Genomic DNA, 27,448 nt, shown 5'->3' on the forward strand with positions numbered 1-27,448 from the left:
GCGCAGGAACCCAAGCAACAGAAACCAAGACTACATGGCACCATCGGAGCCCAATTCTCCCATCAAAACAAACATGGAATATCCAAACACACCAGAAAAGCAAGATCTAGTTCCAAAATCATTTTTGATCATGATGCTGGAGGACTTCAAGAAAGACGTGAAGAACTCCCTTAGAGAACAAGTAGAAGCCTACAGAGAGGAATCGCAAAAATGCCTGAAAGAATCGCAAAAATCCCTGAAAGAATTCCAGGAAAACATAAATAAACAAGTAGAAGCCCATAGAGAGGAGACACAAAAATCCCTGAAAGAATTCCAGGAAAACACAATCAAACAGTTAAAGGAATTAAAAATGGAAATAGAAGCAATCAAGAAAGAACACATGGAAACAACCCTGGATATAGAAAACCAAAAGAAGAGACAAGGAGCTGTAGATACAAGCTTCACCAACAGAATACAAGAGATGGAAGAGAGAATCTCAGGAGCAGAAGATTCCATAGAAATCATTGACTCAACTGTCAAAGATAATGTAAAGCGGAAAAAGCTACTGGTCCAAAACATACAGGAAATCCAGGACTCAATGAGAAGATCAAACCTAAGGATAATAGGTATAGAAGAGAGTGAAGACTCCCAGCTCAAAGGACCAGTAAATATCTTCAACAAAATCATAGAAGAAAACTTCCCTAACCTAAAAAAAGAGATACCCATAGACATACAAGAAGCCTACAGAACTCCAAATAGATTGGACCAGAAAAGAAACACCTCCCGTCACATAATTGTCAAAACACCAAACGCACAAAATAAAGAAAGAATATTAAAAGCAGTAAGGGAAAAAGGTCAAGTAACATATAAAGGCAGACCTATCAGAATCACACCAGACTTCTCGCCAGAAACTATGAAGGCCAGAAGATCCTGGACTGATGTTATACAGACCCTAAGAGAACACAAATGCCAGCCCAGGTTACTGTATCCAGCAAAACTCTCAATTAACATTGATGGAGAAACCAAGATATTCCATGACAAAACCAAATTTACACAATATCTTTCTACAAATCCAGCACTACAAAGGATAATAAATGGTAAAGCCCAACATAAGGAGGCAAGCTATACCCTAGAAGAAGCAAGAAACTAATCATCTTGGCAACAAAACAAAGAGAATGAAAGCACACAAACATAACCTCACATCCAAATATGAATATAACGGGAAGCAATAATCACTATTCCTTAATATCTCTCAATATCAATGGCCTCAACTCCCCAATAAAAAGACATAGATTAACAAACTGGATACACAACGAGGACCCTGCATTCTGCTGCCTACAGGAAACACACCTCAGAGACAAAGACAGACACTACCTCAGAGTGAAAGGCTGGAAAACAACTTTCCAAGCAAATGGTCAGAAGAAGCAAGCTGGAGTAGCCATTCTAATATCAAATAAAATCAATTTCCAACTAAAAGTCATCAAAAAAGATAAGGAAGGACACTTCATATTCATCAAAGGAAAAATCCACCAAGATGAACTCTCAATCCTAAATATCTATGCCCCAAATACAAGGACACCTACATACGTAAAAGAAACCTTACTAAAGCTCAAAGCACACATTGCACCTCACACAATAATAGTGGGAGATTTCAACACACCACTCTCATCAATGGACAGATCATGGAAACAGAAATTAAACAGTGATGTCGACAGACTAAGAGAAGTCATGAGCCAAATGGACTTAACGGATATTTATAGAACATTCTATCCTAAAGCAAAAGGATATACCTTCTTCTCAGCTCCTCATGGTACTTTCTCCAAAATTGACCATATAATTGGTCAAAAAATGGGCCTCAACAGGTACAGAAAGATAGAAATAATCCCATGCGTGCTATCGGACCACTACGGCCTAAAACTGGTCTTCAATAACAATAAGGGAAGAATGCCCACATATACGTGGAAGTTGAACAATGCTCTACTCAATGATAACCTGGTCAAGGAAGAAATAAAGAAAGAAATTAAAAACTTTTTAGAACTTAATGAAAATGAAGATACAACATACCCAAACTTATGGGACACAATGAAAGCTGTGCTAAGAGGAAAACTCATAGCGCTGAGTGCCTGCAGAAAGAAACAGGAAAGAGCATATGTCAGCAGCTTGACAGCACACCTAAAAGCTCTAGAACAAAAAGAAGCAAATACACCCAGGAGGAGTAGAAGGCAGGAAATAATCAAACTCAGAGCTGAAATCAACCAAGTAGAAACAAAAAGGACCATAGAAAGAATCAACAGAACCAAAAGTTGGTTCTTTGAGAAAATCAACAAGATAGATAAACCCTTAGCCAGACTAACGAGAGGACACAGAGAGTGCGTCCAAATTAACAAAATCAGAAATGAAAAGGGAGACATAACTACAGATTCAGAGGAAATTCAAAAAATCATCAGATCTTACTATAAAAACCTATATTCAACAAAACTTGAAAATCTTCAGGAAATGGACAATTTCCTAGACAGATACCAGGTATCGAAGTTAAATCAGGAACAGATAAACCAGTTAAACAACCCCATAACTCCTAAGGAAATAGAAGCAGTCATTAAAGGTCTCCCAACCAAAAAGAGCCCAGGTCCAGACGGGTTTAGTGCAGAATTCTATCAAACCTTCATAGAAGACCTCATACCAATATTATCCAAACTATTCCACAAAATTGAAACAGATGGAGCACTACCGAATTCCTTCTACGAAGCCACAATTACTCTTATACCTAAACCACACAAAGACACAACAAAGAAAGAGAACTTCAGACCAATTTCCCTTATGAATATCGATGCAAAAATACTCAATAAAATTCTGGCAAACCGAATTCAAGAGCACATCAAAACAATCATCCACCATGATCAAGTAGGCTTCATCCCAGGCATGCAGGGATGGTTTAATATATGGAAAACCATCAACGTGATCCATTATATAAACAAACTGAAAGAACAGAACCACATGATTATTTCATTAGATGCTGAGAAAGCATTTGACAAAATTCAACACCCCTTCATGATAAAAGTCCTGGAAAGAATAGGAATTCAAGGCCCATACCTAAACATAGTAAAAGCCATATACAGCAAACCAGTTGCTAGCATTAAACTAAATGGAGAGAAACTTGAAGCAATCCCACTAAAATCAGGGACTAGACAAGGCTGCCCACTCTCTCCCTACTTATTCAATATAGTTCTTGAAGTTCTAGCCAGAGCAATCAGACAACAAAAGGAGATCAAGGGGATACAAATCGGAAAAGAAGAGGTCAAAATATCACTATTTGCAGATGACATGATAGTATATTTAAGTGATCCCAAAAGTTCCACCAGAGAACTACTAAAGCTGATAGACAACTTCAGCAAAGTGGCTGGGTATAAAATTAACTCAAATAAATCAGTAGCCTTCCTCTACACAAAAGAGAAACAAGCCGAGAAAGAAATTAGGGAAACGACACCCTTCATAATAGACCCAAATAATATAAAGTACCTCGGTGTGACTTTAACCAAGCAAGTAAAAGATCTGTACAATAAGAACTTCAAGACACTGAGGAAAGAAATTGAAGAAGACCTCAGAAGATGGAAAGATCTCCCATGCTCATGGATTGGCAGGATTAATTTAGTAAAAATGGCCATTTTACCAAAAGCAATCTACAGATTCAATGCAATCCCCATCAAAATACCAATCCAATTCTTCAAAGAGTTAGACAGAACAATTTGCAAATTCATCTGGAATAACAAAAAACCCAGGATAGCTAAAGCTTCCTCAACAATAAAAGGACTTCAGGGGGAATCACTATCCCTGAACTCAAGCAGTATTACAGAGCAATAGTGATAAAAACTGCATGGTATTGGTACAGAGACAGACAGATAGACCAATGGAATAGAATTGAAGACCCAGAAATGAACCCACACACCTATGGTCACTTGATTTTTGACAAAGGAGCCAAAACCATCCAATGGAAAAAAGATAGCATTTTCAGCAAATGGTGCTGGTTCAACTGGAGGGCAACATGTAGAAGAATGCAGATCGATCCATGCTTATCACCCTGTACAAAGCTTAAGTCCAAGTGGATCAAGGACCTCCACATCAAACCAGACACACTCAAACTAATAGAAGAAAAACTAGGGAAGCATCTGGAACACATGGGCACTGGAAAAAATTTCCTGAACAAAACACCAATGGCTTATGCTCTAAGATCAAGAATCGACAAATGGGATCTCATAAAACTGCAAAGCTTCTGTAAGGCAAAGGACACTGTGGTTAGGACAAAACGGCAACCAACAGATTGGGAAAAGATCTTTACCAATCCTACAACAGATAGAGGCCTTATATCCAAAATATACAAAGAACTCAAGAAGTTAGACCGCAGGGAAACAAATAACCCTATTAAAAAATGGGGTTCAGAGCTAAACAAAGAATTCACAGCTGAGGAATGCCGAATGGCTGAGAAACACCTAAAGAAATGTTCAACATCTTTAGTCATAAGGGAAATGCAAATCAAAACAACCCTGAGATTTCACCTCACACCAGTGAGAATGGCTAAGATCAAAAACTCAGGTGACAGCAGATGCTGGCGAGGATGTGGAGAAAGAGGAACACTCCTCCATTGTTGGTGGGATTGCAGACTGGTAAAACCATTCTGGAAATCAGTCTGGAGGTTCCTCAGAAAATTGGACATTGAACTGCCTGAGGATCCAGCTATACCTCTCTTGGGCATATACCCAAAAGATGCCTCAACATATAAAAGAGACACGTGCTCCACTATGTTCATCGCAGCCTTATTTATAATAGCCAGAAGCTGGAAAGAACCCAGATGCAACAGAGGAATGGATACAGAAAATGTGGTACATCTACACAATGGAATATTACTCAGCTATCAAAAACAACGAGTTTATGAAATTCGTAGGCAAATGGTTGGAACTGGAAAATATCATCCTGAGTGAGCTAACCCAATCACAGAAAGACATACATGGTATGCACTCATTGATAAGTGGCTATTAGCCCAAATGCTTGAATTACCCTAGATCCCTAGAACAAACGAAACTCAAGACAGATGATCAAAATGTGAATGCTTCACTCCTTCTTTAAATGAGGAAAAAGAATACCCTTGGCTGGGAAGGGAGAGGCAAAGATTAAAACAGAGACTGAAGGAACACCCATTCAGAGCTTGCCCCACAGGTGGCCCATACATATACAGCCACCCAATTAGACAAGATGGATGAAGCAAAGAAGTGCAGACCGACAGGAGCCGGATGTAGATCGCTCCTGAGAGACACAGCCAGAATACAGCAAATACAGAGGCGAATGCCAGCAGCAAACCACTGAACTGAGAATAGGTCCCCCGTTGAAGGAATCAGAGAAAGAACTGGAAGAGCTTGAAGGGGCTCGAGACCCCAAAAGTACAACAATGTCAAGCAACCAGAGCTTCCAGGGACTAAGCCACTACCTAAATACTATACATGGACTGACCCTGGACTCTGACCCCATAGGTAGCAATGAATATCCTAGTAAGAGCACCAGTGGAAGGGGAAGCCCTGGGTCCTGCTAAGACTGAACCCCCAGTGAACTAGACTGTTGGGGGGAGGGCGGCAATGGGGGGAGGGTTGGGAGGGGGACACCCATAAGGAAGGGGAGGGGGGAGGGGGATGTTTGCCCGGAAACCGGGAAAGGGAATAACACTTGAAATGTATATAAGAAATACTCAAGTTAATAAAAAATAATAATAATAATAAAAAATTAAAAAAAAATCTTCATTAAGAATGTATGGCAAAAGGGGTTGGGGATTTAGCTCAGTGGTAGAGCGCTTGCCTAGCAAGTGCAAGGCCCTGGGTTCAGTCCCAGCTCCGAAAAAAAGGAAAAAAGAAAAAAAAAAAGAATGTATAGCAAAGCCAGGCAAGATAAGCTTGGTGACATGGGCCTATAATCACAGACTGTGGGAGCCTCCAGACACAGGAGGATCGCCACAAGTTTGAAGATAAGTTGGTTTGTGTAAGTTCCAGACTGTCCAGATTTCACAAAGAGATCCTGTTGGTCAGCTAATCAGTCAAGCAAGCAAATAACATCAGCACAAAACAGGAAGGAAAGAAGGAAAAAAGGAAGGGAGGAAGGAAAGAAGGGAGGAAGGAAAGAAGGAAGGAAGGAAGGGAGGAAGGAAGGAAAGGAGGAAGGAAGGAAGGAAGGAAGGAAGGAAAGAAGGAAGGAAGGAAGGGAGGAAGGAAGGAAAGAAGGAAGGAAGGGAGGAAGGAAAGGAGGAAGGAAGGAAAGGAGGAAGAAAGGAAGGGAGGAAGGGAGGAAGGAAGGAAAGAAGGAAGGGAGGGAGGAAGGAAAGAAGGAAGGAAGGGAGGGAGGGAGGAAGGAAGGAAAGAAGGAAGGAAGGAAGGAAGGGAGGAAGGAAGGAAAGAAGGAAGGAAGGGAGGGAGGAAGGAAAGAAGGAAGGAAGGAAGGGAGGGAGGAAGGAAGGAAGGGAGGAAGGAAAGAAGGAAGGAAGGGAGGAAGGAAAGAAGGAAGGAAGGAAGGGAGGAAGGAAAGAAGGGAGGAAGGAAAGAAGGAAGGAAGGAAGGGAGGGAGGAAGGAAGGAAGAAGGAAGGAAAGAAGGAAGGAAGGGAGGAAGGAAAGGAGGAAGGAAGGAAAGGAGGAAGGAAGGAAGGAAGGAAGGAAAGAAGGAAGGAAGGAAGGGAGGAAGGAAAGAAGGAAGGAAGGAAGGGAGGAAGGAAGGAAAGAAGGAAGGAAAGAAGGAAGGAAGGAAGGAAGGGAGGAAGGAAGGAAAGAAGGAAGGAAGGAAGGGAGGAAGGAAGGAAAGAAGGAAGGAAGGAAGGGAGGAAGGAAGGAAAGAAGGAAGGAAGGAAGGGAGGGAGGAAGGAAAGGAGGAAGGAAGGAAGGAAGGGAGGGAGGAAGGAAAGAAGGAAGGAAAGAAGGAAGGGAGGAAGGAAAGAAGGAAGGAAGGAAGGAAGGAAGGAAGGAAGGAAGGAAGGAAGGAAGGAAGGAAGGAAATGAAAACAAAAAGAGTCAGTGTCAAAGCCAGGCATGGAGGTGCACACCTACAATCCCAGCACCCAGGAATTAGAAGCAAGAAGCTCTGGAGTTTAAGGCAAGTGTCTTAGTCACTGTTCTGTTACTGTGAAAAGACACCATGACCAAAGCAATGGATAAAGGATCAAGTTTTGGGGGCTTCTGTAAGGGTTCAGAGATGAGTCCATGACTGTCATAGCAGGAAGCATGGAGGCAGCAGACCCAGCACTGGAGCCATAGCTGAGAGCTAACATCTATCCACAAGATGGAGACAGAGAAAGCAGGACTAGGCCTGGCACAGGCTTTGGCTGCCACAAAGCCCACCTCTAGAGACACACCTCCTCCAAGCAGTCCCCACCAATCCTTCCCAAACAAATCCTCAGACTGGCAACAAACCTTCAAAATATGAGGCTGTAGGGCAATTTTTATTCAACTCGCCAGTCGTCCTTGATGACGTACTGAGTTCAAGACCAACCTGGACTTTCTGAGATCCCATATCAAAATCCGGACAACAAACAAAACCCCAAAAACCCCAACAGCAATAAAAAACAAAAACAACTTACTGTACCCTGGTGTATGGAGATGCACATCTGTAATGTGTCATTCGCTGGCACTGAAGAGGCTGAGGCAAAACAATCACGAGTTCAAGGCCCACCAGGACTCCAAAGCAAAGATCGTGTCTCAAGGTGAGAACATGAAGACCAGTACCTGCTTCCGTGGTGCTGTCAGAAGTAATGAGAAGGGAGCACTAAGATCCCAATTATTACACACCCATGGGGCATTGATCTCACAGCCCCATTTTTTGCAAAAGAAGTTCTCAATACCAACCAAGTTCTCAAGTCCCATAGTCATTTGTCTCTGGGCACATATAAATGCTTGCAAGTTGCTGTTCTTGGTAGTCCTTCCCAAAAGTTGGCCTAGCACTTTGCAGTTCCTGTTATGAGGAACAGGTTTTACCTCTCGAACCTGGATCTTTCCATATATGTCTGATCAGGACCCAAAGGTCTAGATAAAAAACAGGAAAGGTGGTACTCACAGAACCAGTCAATGTCAAAGTTGTACCTCTCTCCCTCTAAGTCTCGTGAGGTTCTTTCAGGGCCTCGAAGTATCCGTGCGGTGGTGACAGCTTGGTGAGCATTTGGGTCCACTGAAGTCTGACTTCTAAGCAAACCAAGTTTGAGGAGCAGATAGATGGAACCCTTTGGAGACCTATGAAGGCCCGCCGTCGTCTAGGGCACAACTGGATGTGTGTGAGGCAAGAGTCTTTCAGACCCTTAGCTGGAATAGACCTCAGGGGTGGTGACAGCTCTCCACAGTCCAGAGCTGGCCCCGGTGTGCAGTTGTCTGGAAGCCATTCTCCGAGGTGTTTCAGCTGCTGTGTTGTCTCTGGTCCAGCAGGCTTGGTGTGGGAGTGGTGGATCCAAGCCTTTATCCTGTCGACTTTTATGTCAGTGGGTGTTGTCAGGATCACGGTGTGTAGGCTCTTCCAACAAGTTAATTTGGTTAAGGTCATCCTTTCTACTTGCCCCGAACTCTGGGGACAATAAACACAATGTAATTAAATCATGTCTCCAACCTGAGAGATTTTTTTGTCACAATGTTTGGGTCCATTGTCAGACCCGAACAGTGAGGACAGTCCATGCACACCTGGGGTTAATGCCCTCCAGCAGCTTCTTGGCTACCACAGGGGTGGTCTCCCTTTTGGTGGGGAATGCTTCTACTGGGTCTGAAAAGGTATCTGCAAGAATTAGGAGGTATTGGGGTTGGGGATTTAGCTCAGTGGTAGAGCGCTTGCCTAGCAAGCGCAAGGCCCTGGGTTCGGTCCCCAGCTCCGAAAAAAAGAAAAAAAAAAAAAAAGAATTAGGAGGTATTTATAGCCATACAGACCTGACTTGATTTCAGTGTAGCCTGTTTCCCAGTTTGCACCTGGCTTTTGCCCTTGAAGCCTAGTTCCTGGGTTTCCTTGTCTTGTATTTAGGGGATTTACTGCCTTGCAAGCTGGGCAGTGGGAAATGACCTCACCTGCTAAGGGTCCTAGGTGAAAGATTTTATATTTGGCTGTCCTTAGAAGTACTTTGAGTTTCCTGTGGCCCCAGTGGGTATTCTGGTGAATCTGATGTATAAGCTGATTAGCGAATGAGTGGAGGATTCCATGACAGCATGGGGCGTGGAGCTATCCCTCTTTTAGATAGAGTCCTTAACATTTTATTTGATCCTTTTTGTCCTCTGGGCTATAATGTGGGGTTGGGGGAAGCTCTGGTGGGACTAAAGCTATCATGGCTTTACCTGAGGAGTCTAGCGCAGCCTCTTTTGCAGTCTTATCAGCCAGCATCAGTCTGTTTCCTCTTTCCTCTCATCCATGCCCTTTTGATGTCCTGGGCAGTGGACGATGGCTGCATTGAGGGGCAGCCATTGTGCCTATAACAGAAACAAAATCTTGTCCTTACTTTTGGTAGTCTTTCCCTCTGCTGCGAGCAGTCTTCTTTCCTTATATATGAGTCTGAAAACACGAGCTGTAGCAAAGGCATGTTGGCTGTCCTGTCCGTGTAGATGTTAGCAATTTTGCCCTTTGTCAGTTTTAGGGCCCGAGTCAGGGCAATTAATTCAGCTTTTTGAACTTAAGTCCCGGGTGGAAGGACTGAATATTATAGCATTGGGAGCCGCCACTGCTATGCTGGTTCCACCTTGCATGAAAGCTGCTCCCATCCGTGATGAAGATCACTCCTGCATACACCCTGGGGATGTCTGTCTGTCTCTGTCTAGTCTCGGGTTCTGGATGTGGCTCAGCACTGTTGAGCAGCCATGAATAACGTCCAGGTCCAGGATCGGGAGCAGAGTAGCCAGGATTAAGGTGGAGGCAAGGTGGTACTTAACGCAGGGCAGGTTCAGGAGCAGGGACTGATAATGTACCAGCCAGACGTTAGATATCCAGAGGTCTGGGGTGGGAGGGCGGGCGTTGAATACTCCCTGGATGGCATGAGAGGTGGTTAGAGTCAGTTCTTGTCTCATGGTGATCTTATCTGCATCCTTGGCCAGCAACACGGCAGCTGCCACAATACTAGGCAAGCTGGCCACCCTCATGCAACAGAGTCCAATTTCTTAGACAGATAGGCCACTGGCCTCTTCCAAGGACCCAGGGTCTGAGTCTGTACCCCTTTGACTACACCTTTGCTCTCATCTACATACGAGGGGAAAGGCGTATAGGTGTCTGGCAGGGCAAGTGCCCAGCAGTGCTTCCTTGAGCCTTTGAAAAGCTTTGTTCATCTCAGAAGTCCACTTTAAGGTGCTGCCCTGCCCCCTAGTGGCTTTGCAATCTCTGTGAATCCTGCTGAACCCAGGAACTCACGAATTTGATGCCAGGTCTTGGGAATAGAAATGTTGAGAATTATTTCTTTGCTAGCCTGGGATAGTAGATGTTACCCCCACCCTCCCCCCAAGTATGTACCCGAGGTGGTACGTTACCTCCTTTGGGCAGAGCTTTCTTTGCAGACACTCAATATCCCATCTGGTCCAGCTCTCTGAGCAAGGCATCAGTTGCCAAGTATCTTCATGTAGGGGAGCGAAGAGCAAGTCTTTAATGCACGGCAAGAGAGTTACTGGGGGGGGGTGGGCTTGCCTGTACTCACCCAGGTCTTCATGGAATGCTTCATCAAGGATGGTAGGGGAGTCCTTGAATCCTTGTGGCAGCCCCGTCCACATTAGATGCCCGTTGAATCACTCCATTCAAAACCGAACAAGGCTGACTAGCCGGGGCTGTGGCACACTGAAGAAGGCACTCTTAAGGTCCAATACAGTACAGACATCTTGTTTAGGAAGCAGACTGCTCAGTAGGGTGTAAGGATCAGGGATGGTGGGATGAATATCCTCTATGCCTTTGTTGACTTCCCTTAAGTCTCCTATGGGCTGGTAGTCATTGGAGTGGGGTTTTCTTACTGGCCAGAGGGGTGTGTTCCAGGCCAACTGGCAAGGGACCAGTATCCCCTGCTCCCAGAGTCGAATTATGTGTGGTTCTATTCCCAATATTGCCTCCCTAGGCATGAAATATTGGCAGACTCTGGCTGGGTTGGCATTGACCTTTAGTGCACCAAGACAAGATGTCTAGGCAGCCCTGAGGGATTCTTCTCAGCCCATAGCCCTGGGATTACTTCCCATAACCTCTCTAGGTATTAATGTCTAGGTGAAGTGCGTATACAGTTTATAGTCTTCTAATGTCACAGTCAGTACATGTATGGGGCCATTTTTGTTTAGTACCTGTACTCTCTCAGGACTGAAATGGATCTGTGCCCCTCTTTGATTAGGAGGTCTCTGCCTAAGAGCAGATATGGGCAGCCTGGGGTCACCATAAAAGAGCAAGTTACACATCCTGTTCCTAGATCTACTTTTGTTTGGGTAGGCCATGAATATTGATCAGTCCCAGTAGCCCCTTGGACCCATGATTTTTTATGGGATTGTTTCAGGATTGAATGTTATGCCCCAGTATCTACCAGGAAATCTATTGGCTTTCCCTCTGCCTTTAGGGTTCCCAGGGCTCATGGAAGGGATGTGAACCCCAACACCCTCAGTCACGCAGTTCTTTTATCTCCAACACCTTTGATTCTGCCTTTTACGTCTCTTGAGCATTCTTTCTTCCAGTGGCCTGTTTGTCTATAGTATGCATACCTATCCTTCCGGAGACGGGGCCTCCCCTCCAGATGAGATCGTCCATCTTTTCTGGGAAGGGTCTGCTTCCTCACTCCTTCTCCATATGCTATATTCTTCAACTCTTGGGCATCAGATCCCTCTCTTCCAATATCTGCTAGCAATACCTTCACAGATTCCCTTGTCTGCCTGTCCTCCAGCGCCTTCCTGTTGTTAAAGACTTTTTTGGCTAGAGCTAGGAGCTCAGCCATGCACCTACCTTCAAATCCTTCCAGCCACCGGAGTTTTCTGTGGATGTCTTACACTACCTGGTTGACAAATACCCGGTTCACAGCAGATTGGTTTTCCCTTGCCTCTGGGTTCAGAGGCATATAGGTGTGGCAGACTTCCAGCAACCTCTTGAGAAATAGCCCTGGAGTCTCCTCCTAACCTTGCATAACTTGTCCTATCTTAGACAAATTGGTTTGCCTCCCAGGGGCCTCACAGAGACCCCTCATAAGAATCTGGCAATAGACTTTTGCCTCTCCTCACCCAAAGGGTTGGTGGGATCCTAGTGAGGACGGACCATGGGAAAAGCTGCATGAGTGTTGGCTTGTACAGTGGTGGGCTAGCCTTTGCACACAGAAGAAGTTTCTGGGCTGTCTCTGTTGCCTGTTCTTATTTCGCAGTCATGAAGAGCACCTGCAAGAGCTGTTGGCAGTCATCCTCACTGGGTTCATGAGTAGCCATTACAGAGTCTAATGTGTCTATGAGGACAGAAGGTTTCTTTGAAAATGCGGGATTCTGCATCTTCCAGTTGTATAGTTCAGAAAAGGGGATGTGTGTCCTGTACCATCTACTCGCCCATGAGGACGGGGTAGGGTAGGGCTAGCCACCCACAAGGGCAGCACAATTGTGGTGGATCTTGCTGTGTGGGCTCCCGCGTGAGGAGGGCTAGCTGTGTTCTCTCCTGCTTCCCCAGGGCCGGGATCCATTTGCAAGGGAGGGATCTATACCAGGACAGAGTAATAAGGATGTGGAAAGAAGTCTTCTACTGGAGCTGAGACAGGTAGGATTTCTGGCTTATGATTCTTTGATGGCTACAGCTTCTTAACCTGTAAGATCACTGGGGTAGGGGGTATGAGGGTCTTAGCCAGATTGGGGGGGGGGACTCACCACCAGTGTTGCCAGACAGTGATGTATGTATGGAACTTGGTCACGGTGCCCAGGATTTCCATACACAATACCTTTAACCAAGTAGACAGTAGGGTTAAGCCCAAATTCTCAGTCAGGTGTCTAAAGTCCTTGAAGTGTGACTGCACTAGGTCCAGTGTGATGGAGCTGGTGGTCCGCCCTATAGTACTTCACAAGAAAAGAATAAAAAAGAACGAATAAAACAAACACAAGCACAGAAATACAAAAGTACAAAATACAAAATTACAAAATAGAAAAAAAAAAGCCTACAGGAGCCAGGAAAGAAATGGCAACCTAATCCAAAAATGGACTCTGCCAATCAGGAACACCCCACCACTCTCCACCAAAGCCCCTGTCAAAGTGGTGTTCTCTGGACTCCAACTGAAAGGAGTGCAGAGACAGTGGCCTATCCCTGGGGCAGGCTCTGCCATCTGGGAAGAACCTGTTAGCTTCCACCAATATCTGGGTCAAAAATGGAGCTCTCTTTCTCCAACTGAAGGTGGCTGGGGAGCGTCCTCCGACACCCCACCCCCACCCCTGCACCCCTACACTCCTACCACATCCCCACACCCCCACACCTCCATCCCCATATCCTCACCCCTACATCCCACCCCATTCCCCCACCCCTGCATCCACACTCCTGCTCCTACACCCCATCCCCATATTTCTACCCCACCCCATCACCCCCACACCCCCATATCCCCACCTCTACACCCCCACCCCTACATCCCACCCCCATTCCCCCACCTGACCCATACCCCCCACAGCTCCACTCCCAAACCCACACACCCCAACCTATACCCCAACCCCCACAGCCCCATCCCCACTCCCACACCCCCATCCCCATATCCTCACCCCTACATTCCACCCCATCCCCTCATCTCTCCACCCCCACAGCCCCACCCCCAAACCCACACCCCCTAACCTACACACCCACAACCCTAGACCACACACCCCCACACCCACACCCCAACCCACACACCCACACACATACACACACACACACACACACACACACACACACACATACCCCCACACACAAACACATCACACACACACCCCAACCCCCCCCACACACACACACCCTCACTGAGTGCCTAGACCCTCCTCTCAGCCAGCTACATGCACTTTGCCCTAATTGTACATGGCCTTGTTCTGGGGAAAGGCTAGAGCATATAGACTTGAGAAGACTGAGGAATCAGGTCCACCTACACAGGTGTCAGGATCAAACAAATGAGACTTAGTCTAAGTACCGCCATTTTGTTTTTGGACTCCATTTTGATCATAAGGTAAAATTAAATTCAAGTTCCCAGGCTCTAGGCAAGCTCTCCAGATGGTTGGTCAATTTCCTCCTTATTCTTCTTGTCTTCCTCAAAACATAATGATTGTTCCTAACCACAAAAGAACAAATGATTCTGATGGATAAAAAAAATTGCGGCTGTAACTGGTACACGTTTATGGTTTTCATGCTGTAAAACTATAACATTCTGGGTGGCGGGGGTCGGGGGGGAGAAGGGGAGGGAATAGGTGGGTGTGTCACAGGTCAGCTCCCAAGTGATCCATCAGAAGCAGCCTGAGGACATTTTGTCATCTGCTTACTTACTAAGAAGAACACTTGAGGATGCAACCTGTCCTCAGTCTGTGCTGCTATCCCTGACCATATGGACATGGATAAACTTCGCTCTAGATCAAGACCACTGCTCATAGATGCAGAACAGCAGGCACCCGGGAAGATACTTGGTTTTCATTCTAACCAAGCACCTGGTGATCTCATCAACTGGGGGCTGCCTGCCTAAAGGTCCTAAGTGATTGGTTAGTTTTTAAAAATCAGCCCAAAGGAAAGGAAAGGGGGAGGTGTCACTCCAGGCCAACAAGTTCATTGGGGGTGGGGGTTAATGTAAACAAAAGTAGGTCGATTCAAGTATTTGTATCAAGGAGGGGAAGAGGAAAAAACCTGAACTACTCTTCAGAAACAAAAGTCTTAATTACCATTTTACCAAGTTTGACGCAGAAGACTGGGATTTAATGTTTCTTTTTTTTTTTAAAGATTTATTTATTATATTTGAGTACACTGTCACTGTCCTCAGACACACCAGAAGAGGGCATCAGATCTCATTACAGATGACTGTGAGCCACCATGTGGTTGCTGGGATTTGAACTCAGGACCTCTGGAAGAGCAGTCAGTGCTCTTAACCACTGAGCCATCTCTCCAGCCCGATTTAATGTTTCTTATGAGCACTCTGCAGCTATCAGATTACACAGGGAATGTTAATGAAGGTGGTCCAAAGGGTAGGCTTGTCTCTTAGATTTCACTTTCCCCTGGAGTGAGAATTTTGGTTTTTTCAAAAACCTAGCTATGTTATGGGAATATGTTTTTGTTTTATGCCCAGGTGTGAGACATGGGGCTGCTTCAGATTGTCCACAGCCACTAACTATGATTTGTCTTGTGCTCTAGGAGGAGTGTGACTTTTACCAGCCGCAGACAGTTTATGTTTGGAATTCTGGAGAGAAAGTGCCCTAGAGGGCCTGTGACAGCTGCTGCTCCCACCCCCCCACCCCCCACCCCCGCTGCTGCTCCCCCTGCTGCTGCTGCTCCCCCTGCTGCTGCTCCCCCTGCTGCTGCTCCCCCTGCTGCTGCTGCTCCCCCTGCTGCTGCTGCTCCCCCTGCTGCTGCTGCTCCCCCTGCTGCTGCTCCCCCTGCTGCTGCTGCTCCCCCTGCTGCTGCTGCTTCCCCTGCTGCTGCTCCCCCTGCTGCTGCTGCTCCCACCCCCACCCCGCTGCTGCTCCCCCTGCTGCTGCTGTTCCCCCTGCTGCTGCTCCCCCTGCTGCTGCTGCTCCCTCTGCTGCTGCTCCCACCCCCACCCCCGCTGCTGCTCCCCCTGCTGCTGCTGCTCCCCCTGCTGCTGCTGCTCCCCCTGCTGCTGCTGCTCCCCCTGCTGCTGCTGCTCCCCCTGCTGCTGCTCCCCCTGCTGCTCCCCCTGCTGCTGCTCCCACCCCCACCCCCGCTGCTGCTCCCCCTGCTGCTGCTCCCACCCCCACCCCCGCTGCTGCTCCCCCTGCTGCTGCTCCCACCCCCACCCCCGCTGCTGCTCCCCCTGCTGCTGCTCCCCCTGCTGCTGCTGCTCCCCCTGCTGCTGCTCCCACCCCCACCCCCGCTGCTGCTCCCCCTGCTGCTGCTCCCACCCCCACCCCCGCTGCTGCTCCCCCTGCTGCTGCTCCCACCCCCACCCCCGCTGCTGCTCCCTCTGCTGCTGCTGCTCCCCCTGCTGCTGCTCCCCCTGCTGCTGCTGCTCCCCCTGCTGCTGCTGCTCCCCCTGCTGCACTGCATTTGCTGTTTTTCTGTTTTTTCTGTATTGCTGGATATTCTGACAAAAAGAATGGACCTGCCCCAGGAAACAGACAATCATAATCAACAGGAAATAGCTTAAATAGGTCTACATCTATGGACTCAATTCCCCAATAAAAAGACACAGATTAACAAACTGGATACGTAATGAGGACCCAACATTTTGCTGCCTACAGGAAACATACCTCAGAGACAAAGACAGATACTACCTCAGAGTAAAAGGCTGGAAAACCACTTTCTAATCAAATGGTCTGAAGAAGCAAGCTGGAGTAGCCATTCTAATATAGAATAAAATCGATTTTCAACTAAAAGTCATCAAAAAAGATAAGGAAGGATACTTCATATTCATCAAAGGAAAAATCCACCAAGATGAACTCTCAATCCTAAATATCTATGCTCCAAATACAAGGGCATCTACATACATAAAAGAAACCTTACTAAAGCTCAAAACACACATTGCACCTCACACGGTAATAGTAGGAGATTTCAACACCTCACTCTCATCAATGAACAGATCATGGAAACAGAAATTAAACAGAGACATAGACAGACTAAGAGAAGTTATGAACCAAATGGATTTAACAGATATTTATAGAACATTCTATCCTAAAACAAAAGGATATACCTTCTTCTCACCACCTCATGGTACTTTCTCCAAAATTGACCATATAATTGGTCACAAAACAGGCCTCAACAGATACAGAAAGATAGAAATAATCCCATGCGTCCTATCAGACCACCACGGGCTAAAGCTGGTCTTCAATAACAATAACGGAAGAATGTCCACATATACGTGGAAGTTGAACAATGCTCTACTCAATGATAACCTGGTCAAGGAAGAAATAAAGAAAGAAATTAAAGACTTCTTAGAATTTAACGAAAATGAAGGTACAACATACCCAAACTTATGGGACAGAATGAAAGCTGTGCTAAGAGGAAAACTCACAGCTCTGAGTGCCTGCAGAAAGAAAGAGGAGAGAGCGTATATCAGCAGCTTGACAGCACACCTAAAAGATCTAGAACAAAAAGAAGCAAATACACCCAGGAGGAGTAGAAGGCAGGAAATAATCAAACTCAGAGCTGAAATCAACCAAGTAGAATCAAAAAGGACTATACAAAGAATCAACAGAACCAAAAGATGGTTCTTTGAGAAAATCAACAAGATAGATAAACCTTCTTTTACTTCTAGTGTTGGGGGTTGGAAGGGATTATGGTGTAATAAGGATTGGAAGGGTAGTAGATATAAGAACCCAATAAAATAGCCCCAAGAGTATACCTATAGCCCTTTTACCTCATTGCTTCTCTCTTTTAAAAAAAGAATTATTTATTTATTTTATGTATGTGAGCACACTGTAGCTGTCTTCAGACACACCAGAAGAGGGCATCAGATCCCATTACAGATGGTTGTGAGCCGGGCTGGAGAGATGGCTCAGCCGTTAAAGGCTAGGCTCACAACAGATGGTTGTGAGCCACCATGTGGTTGCTGGGATTTGAACTCAGGACCTCTGGAAGTCAGAGCTCTTAACCACTGAGCCATCTCTCCAGCCCTCTCTGTTTTGTTTGTTTGGTTGGTTTTGTTTTTTGTTTTGTTTTGTTTTGTTTTGAGACAACATCTTACTCTATAGCCCTGTCTGGCTTGGAACTTGCTAGGTAGAGCAGGCAGGCTTTGAACTCAATCTGCTTGCCTCTGCGTCCTGAGTGCTGGAATTAAAGGTGTGTACCATCTTGCGTAGCCAGATTTAATCATCTCAATGTTTGTGGATAATGCAGCTAGACAGAGAGGAGCAGGAGGCTGTTTAGCAGAGGGTTTTGAGTGTACCAGGTTTGGGAAGGACTCTGAGTCTAACGTTCCTGCATCCAGGATAAAGGGTAACTCAGGATACACATACCGTTGATAGTGTGGTGTTCCTGACTGCCTACGCTGTGCAGATAACTGTACTATGGAGTCCACATGTGCTCTCACAACATAGCATGTAAAGAAGCTCACATTGGCTCCTCCTGTCCCCCATCAACCAGAACCCTTTTGTCTTTTCCTCTTTCCAACAAGCAGTGATTAAGTCACCTCTCTCTCTGCGACATCCCTCGTCTCTGTAGTTGGTATTTGGGCAGAGAGCAGATGAGCCTGTGGGATGCTGGAGGAGGACTTTTGTCATAACATTCCTGTTACTGCATCACCGGTCATGGAGATAAGATATATGTAAGTCCCTTTGTTTGTTTGTTTGTTTGTTTGTTTGTTTGTTTGTTTGTTTTCAGAGCTGAGAACCGAAGCCAGGGCCTTGAGCTTGCTAGGCAAGCGCTCTACCACTGAGCTAAATCCCCAACCCCCCTTTGTTTGTTATGAAATAGGGTCTCACTATATAGTTTCTGGCTGCTTAGAACTTGCTATGTAGGTCAAGGCAATAGGGTCAAGAGTTCAAGGCCTTGCTCAGATAGTTCAAGACCAGCCTAAGATACAGGAGATCCTGTTTGGAAGAAAACCAAAAGACAAAACACCAAAAACAGGAAACAGATATCCTATGGAAGTAAGCAAGAACTTTCTTAATAAGGCACGAAAGACCGAGATAATTACGAAAAGGTCCTCAAAGAATTGGCATCTTGGAACAAAGAGACACTTTGTGTCAGATTCCAGTGGGTTCTTGCCTTGGACCAGCCAATGAATAACAGAACTTCAAAACCGGCCACAAAGTCAAGGCTTCAAGATCTGAAACGAGCCAGGAGAATCTTATCCTTTTCTCTTCTGGTAAACCACACAAAATAGAGGTAAGAAAAACACTGGGTACAGGCTGCAGCCTGTAGATTGTGAGCCAGAAATACTCAGAACGACACTCACAACACCAAAACTTTAAAGGGCTGATTGTTACAAGGGGCCATTTTACTCATCTCTGGATCAGACAAGACAGACTCCATCAGGCTTGACTTTGGCCTTCTTCCAGCTCTGGCTCATTCTCTTAGGATCTCATCCCCAGAGAAAATGGGGGGTTCCATCATCCTCACCAGAAAATGAAGGAATGAGGAAGTCCTCCTTTCACCCTCTGAGAGTCAGAGCCTGGCCTGAGACTTAAATCAACGTAAGACAGATTATTAGGAAAAAGGCATAAGATACCAATCTGCGTGCTGTAGGAACCCTTTCAGGCAAACGAAGGCAGCAAAGAACAGCTTACTTACTCTGTTTGATAAAGAATAGGAAGTTGTGGAGAAGCAACTGAATTATGTGGTGACTGCTCCTCTCTCCACTGTGGGATCTCGGTATCAAATTCAGACTGTCAAGGCTGTGGGGCAGTGCTTGTTCCCAGTGAGCCATCTCACCTGCAGTGGGCTTTGTTTTTGAGATAATCTCGTGTATTTCAGGCTCCCCTGACATTCCCTTTGCTCACTACGTAGTCAGGATAACTTCGAAGTTCTGATCTTCTTGCCCTTAACTCCCATGTGCTGTGACCATAGACATGCACTGACATGCCCAATTTATGCTGTGGTGAGGATTGAACCCAAGGCCTCCTCCACACTAGGCAAGCATTCTACCGAACATCTCTCTTTGATCATTGTCTTAGTTAGGGCTTTACTGCTGTGAACAGACACCATGAGCAATGCAAATTTTATAAAGGACATTTAATTAGAGCTGGCTTACAGGTTTAGAGGTTTGGTCCATTATCATCAAGGCGGGGAGCATGGCAACATCCAGGCAGGCCTGGTGCAGAAGGAGCTGAGTTCTTTTTTTTTTTTTTTTTTTTTTTTTTTGGTTCTTTTTTTTCGGAGCTGGGGACCAAACCCAGGGCCTTGCGCTTCCTAGGTAAGTGCTCTACCACTGAGCTAAATCCCCAGCCCCAGGAGCTGAGTTCTACATCTTCATCTGAAGGAAACCAGGAACAGACTGAGCATCCTCAGGCAGGTAGGAGGAGGGTCTCCAAGCCCACCCCACAGTGACACACTCCTCCAACAAGGCCACACCTTCTGATAGCGCCACTCCCTGGGCCAAGCATATGCAAATCATCACAATCATCTTAAATTTCTTAAAATGTAGTGTGTGTGTGTGTGTGTGTGTGTGTGTGTGTGTGTGTGTGTCCTCGGAGGACAGAAGCAGGTGTTGGATCCCCTGCTTCTGGAATTATAGAATTATAGGCAGTTGTGTGCTTCCTGACAGGCGCTAGAAACCCAACATGGTTCTTCGCAGGAGCAGCGAGAGCTTTCAGCCACTGGGCCATGTCTCCAGCCCCTTCTTTTAATGGTTTTTAACTTACATTGTTTCACTTAGGAGGTAGAGGCAGGAGAATCAGGAGTTCAAGTCCATCTTCAGTTGTAAAGGAAGCATGAAGACAGCCTTAATTGTTGAAGTTGTTCTCTGTAGGCCGGGAGGGGGGGGGGACTAGAACACAGGGCCTCTCGTGTGCTGGCTTTTTCCCCATCAGAACTTCCTTTCCTTTCCTTTCCCTTCTTTTCCTTTCCCTTCCCTTCCCTTCCCTTCCCTTCCCTTCCCTTCCTTTCCCTTCCTTTCCTTTCCTTTCCCTTCCCTTCCCTCCCCTTCCCTTCCCTTCCTTTCCTTTTCTTTCCTTCCTTCCTCCCTTCTTCCCTCTTTCTCCCTCCCCCCCTTTCTCTCTTCTTTTTTGAGACAGGGTCTCACTATGTAACCCTGCTTGTTCTAGAACTCACTATGTAGACCGGGCCAGCCTCAAACTCACAGAGTTTTGCCTACTCTGCCCCCCAAGTGCTGGCAGCTAAGGCATAGGCCACATGCTAAGTCTTTATACTTTCTTTCTCCATGGTGAGTGGCACAAAAGCTTCTATTTAATAAAGCAATGGCAAAACCCCTTTCAGAAATATTTATAAAAGCATTACTCGGGTTGGGGATTTAGCTCAGTGGTAGAGCGCTTGCCTAGCAAACGCAAGGCCCTGGGTTCGGTCCTTAGCTCCAAAAAAAAAAAAAATAATAATTATTACTCATAACTTCTAAAACTTTGGAAGCCACCAAAGAAGGCAACCTTTCAGCAAGTGACCAAATAGATGAACTCTCAAATCACAGGGACACAGAAGCATCATAAATGTGTTATTATTAAGCCAGGAAAACTAATCTAAAAAGACTTCCTATTGTATAATTATTTTTCTTTAAAAAATGTTTGTGTTGCCAGACAGTGGTGGCACATGCCTTTAATCACAGTACTTAGGAGGCAGAGGCAGGTGGACAGAGGGAGGGAGGGAAGGGAAGGGAAGGGAAGGGAAGGGAAGGGGAAAAAGAAAAAAGAGACAAGTTATGAAGATAATGAAAGTTGAGTGCTTCCCAGGGACTTTAGGGAGAAGCAGGAGACGACTAGACGAACCAGGCAGGTTTTTAGACAGAAAGTATTCTATGTGATGCTGTAGTTATGCATGCAAACACATCTGCTGGAACTGCTGGGATGCGCAGCATTGCGGGGACCCTAATATAAACAGTGGACTGGGGACGACAGTGTCCATGGGGGTAATTGGTTTGTTGTAAGAAGTGTGTCTTTTTGGTGCCTGATATCAGCAGTAAAAAAAAAAAAAAAAAAAAAAAGCTATATACTTGGGAGCAGGGCATTTTGGGAACTCACTGTAGTTTCTGTTCAATATTGCTATGAACTTAAAAATTCTTTCATTATTAAAATCTGTTTTTAAAAACCAAATGATCCTAAATCTAAGGATTGAATTCTGATTTTTTTTTTTGAGACAGGGTTTCTCTATGCAGCTCTGGCTCTCCTGGAACTCACCCTGTAGACCAGGCTGGCCTCAAACTCAGAGATCCCCCTGCCTCTGCCTCCCTAGTGCTAAGATTAAAGTCACACGTATACTACCGGGTCCACCTGATTTCTAGATTCTTAATTCCAGTCAGTTAAAGTCTATGCCTACCCACATGTTAATACTCACCCTAATTATTGTTAGTTTGAAGTCAGTTTAAAAATCAGGAACGTAGGGGCTAGAGAGCTGGATCAGTGGTTAAGAACACGTAAGTGTTTTCAGAGGACTGAGATTTGGTTCCCAGCACCCATGTGGTGACTCATGGCCATCTGTAACCCCAGTTCCAGAAGATTCAATGCCCTCTGCTGTCCTCTGCAGACATGCATGTGTGCACATACGTATATACACACAAACATAACATATATAAATCTTTCTAAAAATAAAATGAAAACTAGTAGTAGTTTTTAATAAGTAGTGTACTGTACAAATGTGTTCTCTTGTTCTTAGTATTTGGACTGCTTACAGCTTGGGGTATTCTGAATAAGCCTATGGACATGTAAAAAAAAAATGAAAATTGGGAAGTTAGGCCAGGTGTGGTGGTGCCTACCTTTAATTCCAGCACTCAGAATGCAGGCAGATCACCTGAGTTTGAGGCTGACCTGTTCTATAGAACAAGTTCCAGGCTAACCAGGGCTAAACTGTGAGAGCCTGTCTATAAATACATAAGTAAATGACAGGAACTGCAGGTGCAGAGATGGCTCTGAGGTTAAGAGAACTTGCTGCTTTTGCCGAGGTTCTAGGTTCAGTTCCCAGTGCCTAAATGGCAACTCACAATCTGAGGCAGGCAGATCGCCATGGCTTCGAGGCCAGCCTGACTACGTTTCATGTCAGCCTGGACTACAGAGTGAGATTCTGTCTACAACCCCTTTCCCCATACACATACTAAAAGAGGGAGGGAGGGAGGGAGGAAGGGAGGGAGGGAGGGAGGAAGGGAGGAAGGAAGGAAGGAAGGAAGGAAGGAAGGAAGGAAGGAAGGAAGGAAGGAAATTAGAAATTGTTTTCTGGTTTTTGTTCTGGGATCAAACCCAAGGCCTTGCTTGTGTTTGGCAAGCACTCTTCCACTGAGCTGCATTATCTGACTCACGGAAACGAGGAATTGTGAATTCTCCAATTCTGTTATTTCCCAAGAGGGTTTTGTCTATTCTGTGTCCCTTGTCATGTTATATTAACTTTGGCATCTGCCTGACAATTGTGTCTACGCTTAGGTTTTGTTTTGTTTTGTTTTGTTCTTTTCCGTAGCTGAGGACCGAACCCAGGGCCTTGCGCTTGCTAGGCAAGCGCTCTACCACTGAGCTAAATCCCCAACCCCTACTGCCTGACAATTGTGTAAAATGGACAGTTTGGGCTTTACAAGAACTGCACGGAGTATGCATAGCAGTCTGGGGTGTTGCACCTCAGCAATGCAAAGCCTTGCAGCTCGGCTGCTGGTGCAGCTGCAGCTGCAGAACCATGCAGGAGATCCTGGGTTCCATCCTGCCTCACTAAAAAGGAAAAGTAAAGTTCCAGGCTATAAACATTGTATATATTTCCATTTTAGGAGGTGTTTTAAATCTTTAAAAATGTGTACTGATGTGCAAGATATTTTGTTTCTTTCTTTCTTTCTTCCTTTCTTTCTGGTTAGCTGAGAAAGGATCTTATGTAACCAGGCTGGCCTTGAACTCATTGTGTAGGATGACCTTGAAGTCCGGAGTGCTGGATTGCAATTGTGTACAACCACGTGTACTCGGCCTCCACATGGTGACAGCAAGAGCTGACTTTCCAAAGTTCTCTAGCCTCCATATGCCTGCCATGGCATGTGCATGTATACACACAATAAAAACATTAACTAAAATATATTCTCAGCATCTTATTTTACATTATATGAACAGAATTGTTTCCCTAATTCCAATTCCATGCTAGTCCATTATTAATGTACAGAAATAAAATTGATTGTTGTGTATTAATCTTTGCTGAACTTTTAAGTTTTAACGCTTTTCTGTTTTTGATTTTGTTTTTGAGTCAGGGTTTCTTTATGTGGAGTTCTGCCTGTCCTGGAACTTGCTCTGTAGACCAGACTAGCCTCAGACTCAGAGGTCTGCTTGTCTCTGCCTCCAGAGTGCTGGACTAAAGGTGTGGCCACCACACCCGGCTCTACAGCTTTCTCCGAAATTATAGATTCCTTGGGTCTTTATAGAGGTTTTTTGCCTCCTTATCTTGGCTGGAGCCCCCCATATCCTTCAGACAAGTGTTGTTAATCAACATCCGTATGCTATTACTAATATCGGGCGGAGACAGTCAGTCTTTTGACATCTAGTACAGTAGCTGTAGATTTTTTTATATATGGTTAAAGACTTAGTCTTAGTCACTGTTGTTGCTGTGAAAAAGCAGCATGACCAAGGAAGCTCTTGTGTTACAAAGAAAACACTTGCTTGGTGGCCGGCTACAGTTTCAGAGGAAACATGGTGGCGTGCATGGTACAGGAACATAGCCGAGAGCTGCATTCTGATCCACGGGCAGAGACAGCCTGAGCGGTTGAAACCCCCAAGCCCTTGCTCAGGGACATACCTTCAACAAGGCCATACCTCCTAAACCTTTTAATCCGTCTTAAATAATGATGAAGCATTCAAGTATCTGAGTGGGGGGGGGCGGATTCTCATTCAAACCAATACTGGACTTGTTGAATATTTTTCCCATGTCAATTGAGAGATTTTGCGGGTTTGATTATATATTTTATTAGTATGGTATATTACATAGAGTGCTTTTTATATGTCGAATCAACTTTGCATTCTTGGGATAAATCGTGTGTGTGTATGTGTGTGTGTGTGTTTCTTTAAAAAAATTTAGGGCTATCGGTCCCCAGCTCCGAAAAAAAAGAACCAAAAAAAAAAAAAAAAAAATTTAGGGCTAGAGATACTGCTCAGTGGTTAGAGACTGCTCAGTGGTTAGAGACTGCTCTGTTGTTAGAGACTGCTCAGTGGTTAGAGGCCGCTCAGTGGTTAGAGACCACTCAGTGGTTAGAGACTGCTCAGTTATTAGAGACTGCTCAGAGGTTAGAGACCACTCAGTGGTTAGAGACTGCTCAGTAGCTGCTCTCCCAGAAAACCTGCATTTGATTCCCAGTACTCACTCACATGGCAACTCACAAGTGTCTGTAAGTCCTGCTTCTGGAAATCCAATACAGACATACCTGCAGACAAAATACCAATGTACATAAAATAAAAATAAATAAACTAGGGTCTGGAGAGACGGCTGTTCAGTAGTTAAGAGTTCATGCTGCTCTTATACAGGGCCCACATTCAGTTCCCACCACCCGCATCAGATGCCTGTAATTCCAGCTCCAGCGGATCAGACGCCCTCTTGTGGCAGGTGTGGGTGCTGTATTCTCTTGCCCATGCCTCTTGCCCGCACATACACACATGATTAAAATAAATAAATAAAAATAAAATCTTGAAAATGACTTCTTAGTGTGTGTGTGTGTGTGTGTGTGTGTGTGTGTGTGTGTGCACATGCCACAGTACACATGTTGTAGAGGTCAGAGGACAACTTACTGTAGTCAGTTCTCTCTTCCCATCATGCTCTGCAGCAGGTCTCTCTGGTCCTGCTTTGCTAGCATTTTGCTGAGGAGTTCCCGAATCGACCCAAATATGGAATATCATTGGCTGGGAGCTCTGTTTCTCTCGAGCTGTCTTTGTCTGGTTTAGTGTCAGGTGCCCCAGGCCTTTCAGAATCACTGGGAAATGCCTCTTCCTCTGTCTTCCCTGCTGCTTCCTCTTCATGGCATCTTTAGAAAGCTGCTCCATGTCATGGTTTTGCTCGCTGAGGTCCAGCCCTCGCTCAGCCGTGTAACTGGGATGTAGAACGCATTGCTGCACCACCTAACCTTAGCACCAAAGGCCAACTGCATGCTGGTGCTTATGGTGGGGGGAGGGGGTGAGACTGGTATTACAGAACCGCCCAGGTCTCTTGGTCTGCTCGCTTTTCTCTAGGCTTTTGTAGAAGTGTCTCATGATGAGGAGCACTGACTTGCTTAAGTCCAGGAAGTGAGTGTGAGGAGATGGGGGATGCCCTAAACAGAAGGAGCACCTTCCGATGATGCTGGCCATCAGGAGGCCCAGGAAGTTGATTAAAACCACAGTGTTCCAAGTGTCCCTATACATCTGGAATGTTGCCCACCACTTTGTCCTCATCTGAGCGAGTCATGAAGACTGCATCCTAAGATTCAAGTAATCACCCATAAACTCGAACATTGGTGTGTATGAACATACAGATTTTTAGTAGTCTATTTATATCACTCTATCACCATCATATATAATCATAGTTGTATGCTTTTTTACTACATATGCATACTAACTGTATTAAATATGCATAGATTAAATATATAAAGTCCTGGGAGGAACGTGCCTGCCTTGGTTTTGCCTGGCTTGACTTTACTGGGCTATTGTCTCGCTGTGAACAAGTCAACACCTCACCACTTATGTATTGCCACACATACATATATGAGAACTACATATACATACATGTATACATACCATATACATGGTCTCCAATCTTTCGATCCTCTCAAGTGCCAGGATTACAGGCATGGGTCACCAAGCCTAGCTGCTATTTTTGTTTTCAATCTGAGAAGAACAGAAAGAGAAAGACTCCTCAGAGCTAAGCATAAGTGGACTCGAGATTTGATACCGGAGCTGACCCAGGCACCCTGATGGTGCCCGCGCTGGTGAGAAGCACGGAGTGCTCTTGGAGAGTCGATGCTGGAGTTCCTTAAGAATGTCCAAGTCAGGAAGCCCAAGGCCCTGGGTTCGGTCCCCAGCTCCGAAAAAAAGAACCAAAAAAAAAAAAAAAAAAAAAAGAATGTCCAAGTCCTGTCAGGTGCTCTGAGGCTGTCACTGACATCAGAGGGGCTATAGGGCACTCCTGTTGTAGAGCTGCAAGCTGTCTTCTGGTGATGGCTACTGTCTTCTTATGGGGCACTACCAAACAATAGCTTTGTAATTTCTGCCAATTAATTCACAGAACACACCTGGAAGGCTGGCCTCTCTTGCCTATTGTACAAGGTGATTTCTGCCACCGCACTGAGGTTTAGAGATTGTCCAAAGCCACTTGGCCAGACCCCTGTCTTCCTCTTACTGTGCTGAACATTTGCAGACCCCACACGACGCCGACGCCGTGGTGGGGAGGGAGCTGGACGTTATTCAGTTGTAGTTGCGTTGGGGCGGGGGAGATCAAGGAGGGTAACTGCTGCGGAGTAGCATGGGGCTTGGCTCTACCGGCAACCTGAACCCAGAGAAGGGGCTCAGCAGGTGGGAGAGCTTCCTCACCTAGGGAGGTGGATCGAAATGTGGAGTAAGTCCTAGGACCCTGGCCAACTCTGGTCTTGACGTTGGAAGTTTACTCGCTTAGAGGGTTATTCTGATATGTGTGATTCGGTGCTCAGTCCCTGTACAGAACTCCACAAGGGATGCGAGTTGTGAGGCTCGGGTTTATCCGGCGCTTGGCAGCGAGGGGCGGGCCCTGCACGCAGGCGTTGTAAACTAGCGGGGCAGGCGC

General features: G+C 45.7%; 1 long non-coding RNA gene across 1 annotated transcript; it reads right to left on the bottom strand.

Moving 5' to 3' along the window:
- Positions 1-7,414: 7,414 nt before the first annotated feature.
- On the bottom strand, positions 7,415-27,418 carry LOC108352364 (uncharacterized). The gene is given in 7 exon segments (NR_190640.1): positions 7,415-8,551; positions 9,304-9,435; positions 10,480-10,562; positions 10,644-10,780; positions 12,811-12,996; positions 26,428-26,517; positions 27,220-27,418. It is a non-coding gene; the product is annotated as an uncharacterized LOC108352364 (long non-coding RNA).
- Positions 27,419-27,448: the final 30 nt, after the last annotated feature.

Source organism: Rattus norvegicus, chromosome 11, assembly GCF_021556685.1.
Source record: "Rattus norvegicus strain SHRSP/BbbUtx chromosome 11, alternate assembly SHRSP_T2T, whole genome shotgun sequence".
NCBI classification, from domain to species: domain Eukaryota; kingdom Metazoa; phylum Chordata; class Mammalia; order Rodentia; family Muridae; genus Rattus; species Rattus norvegicus.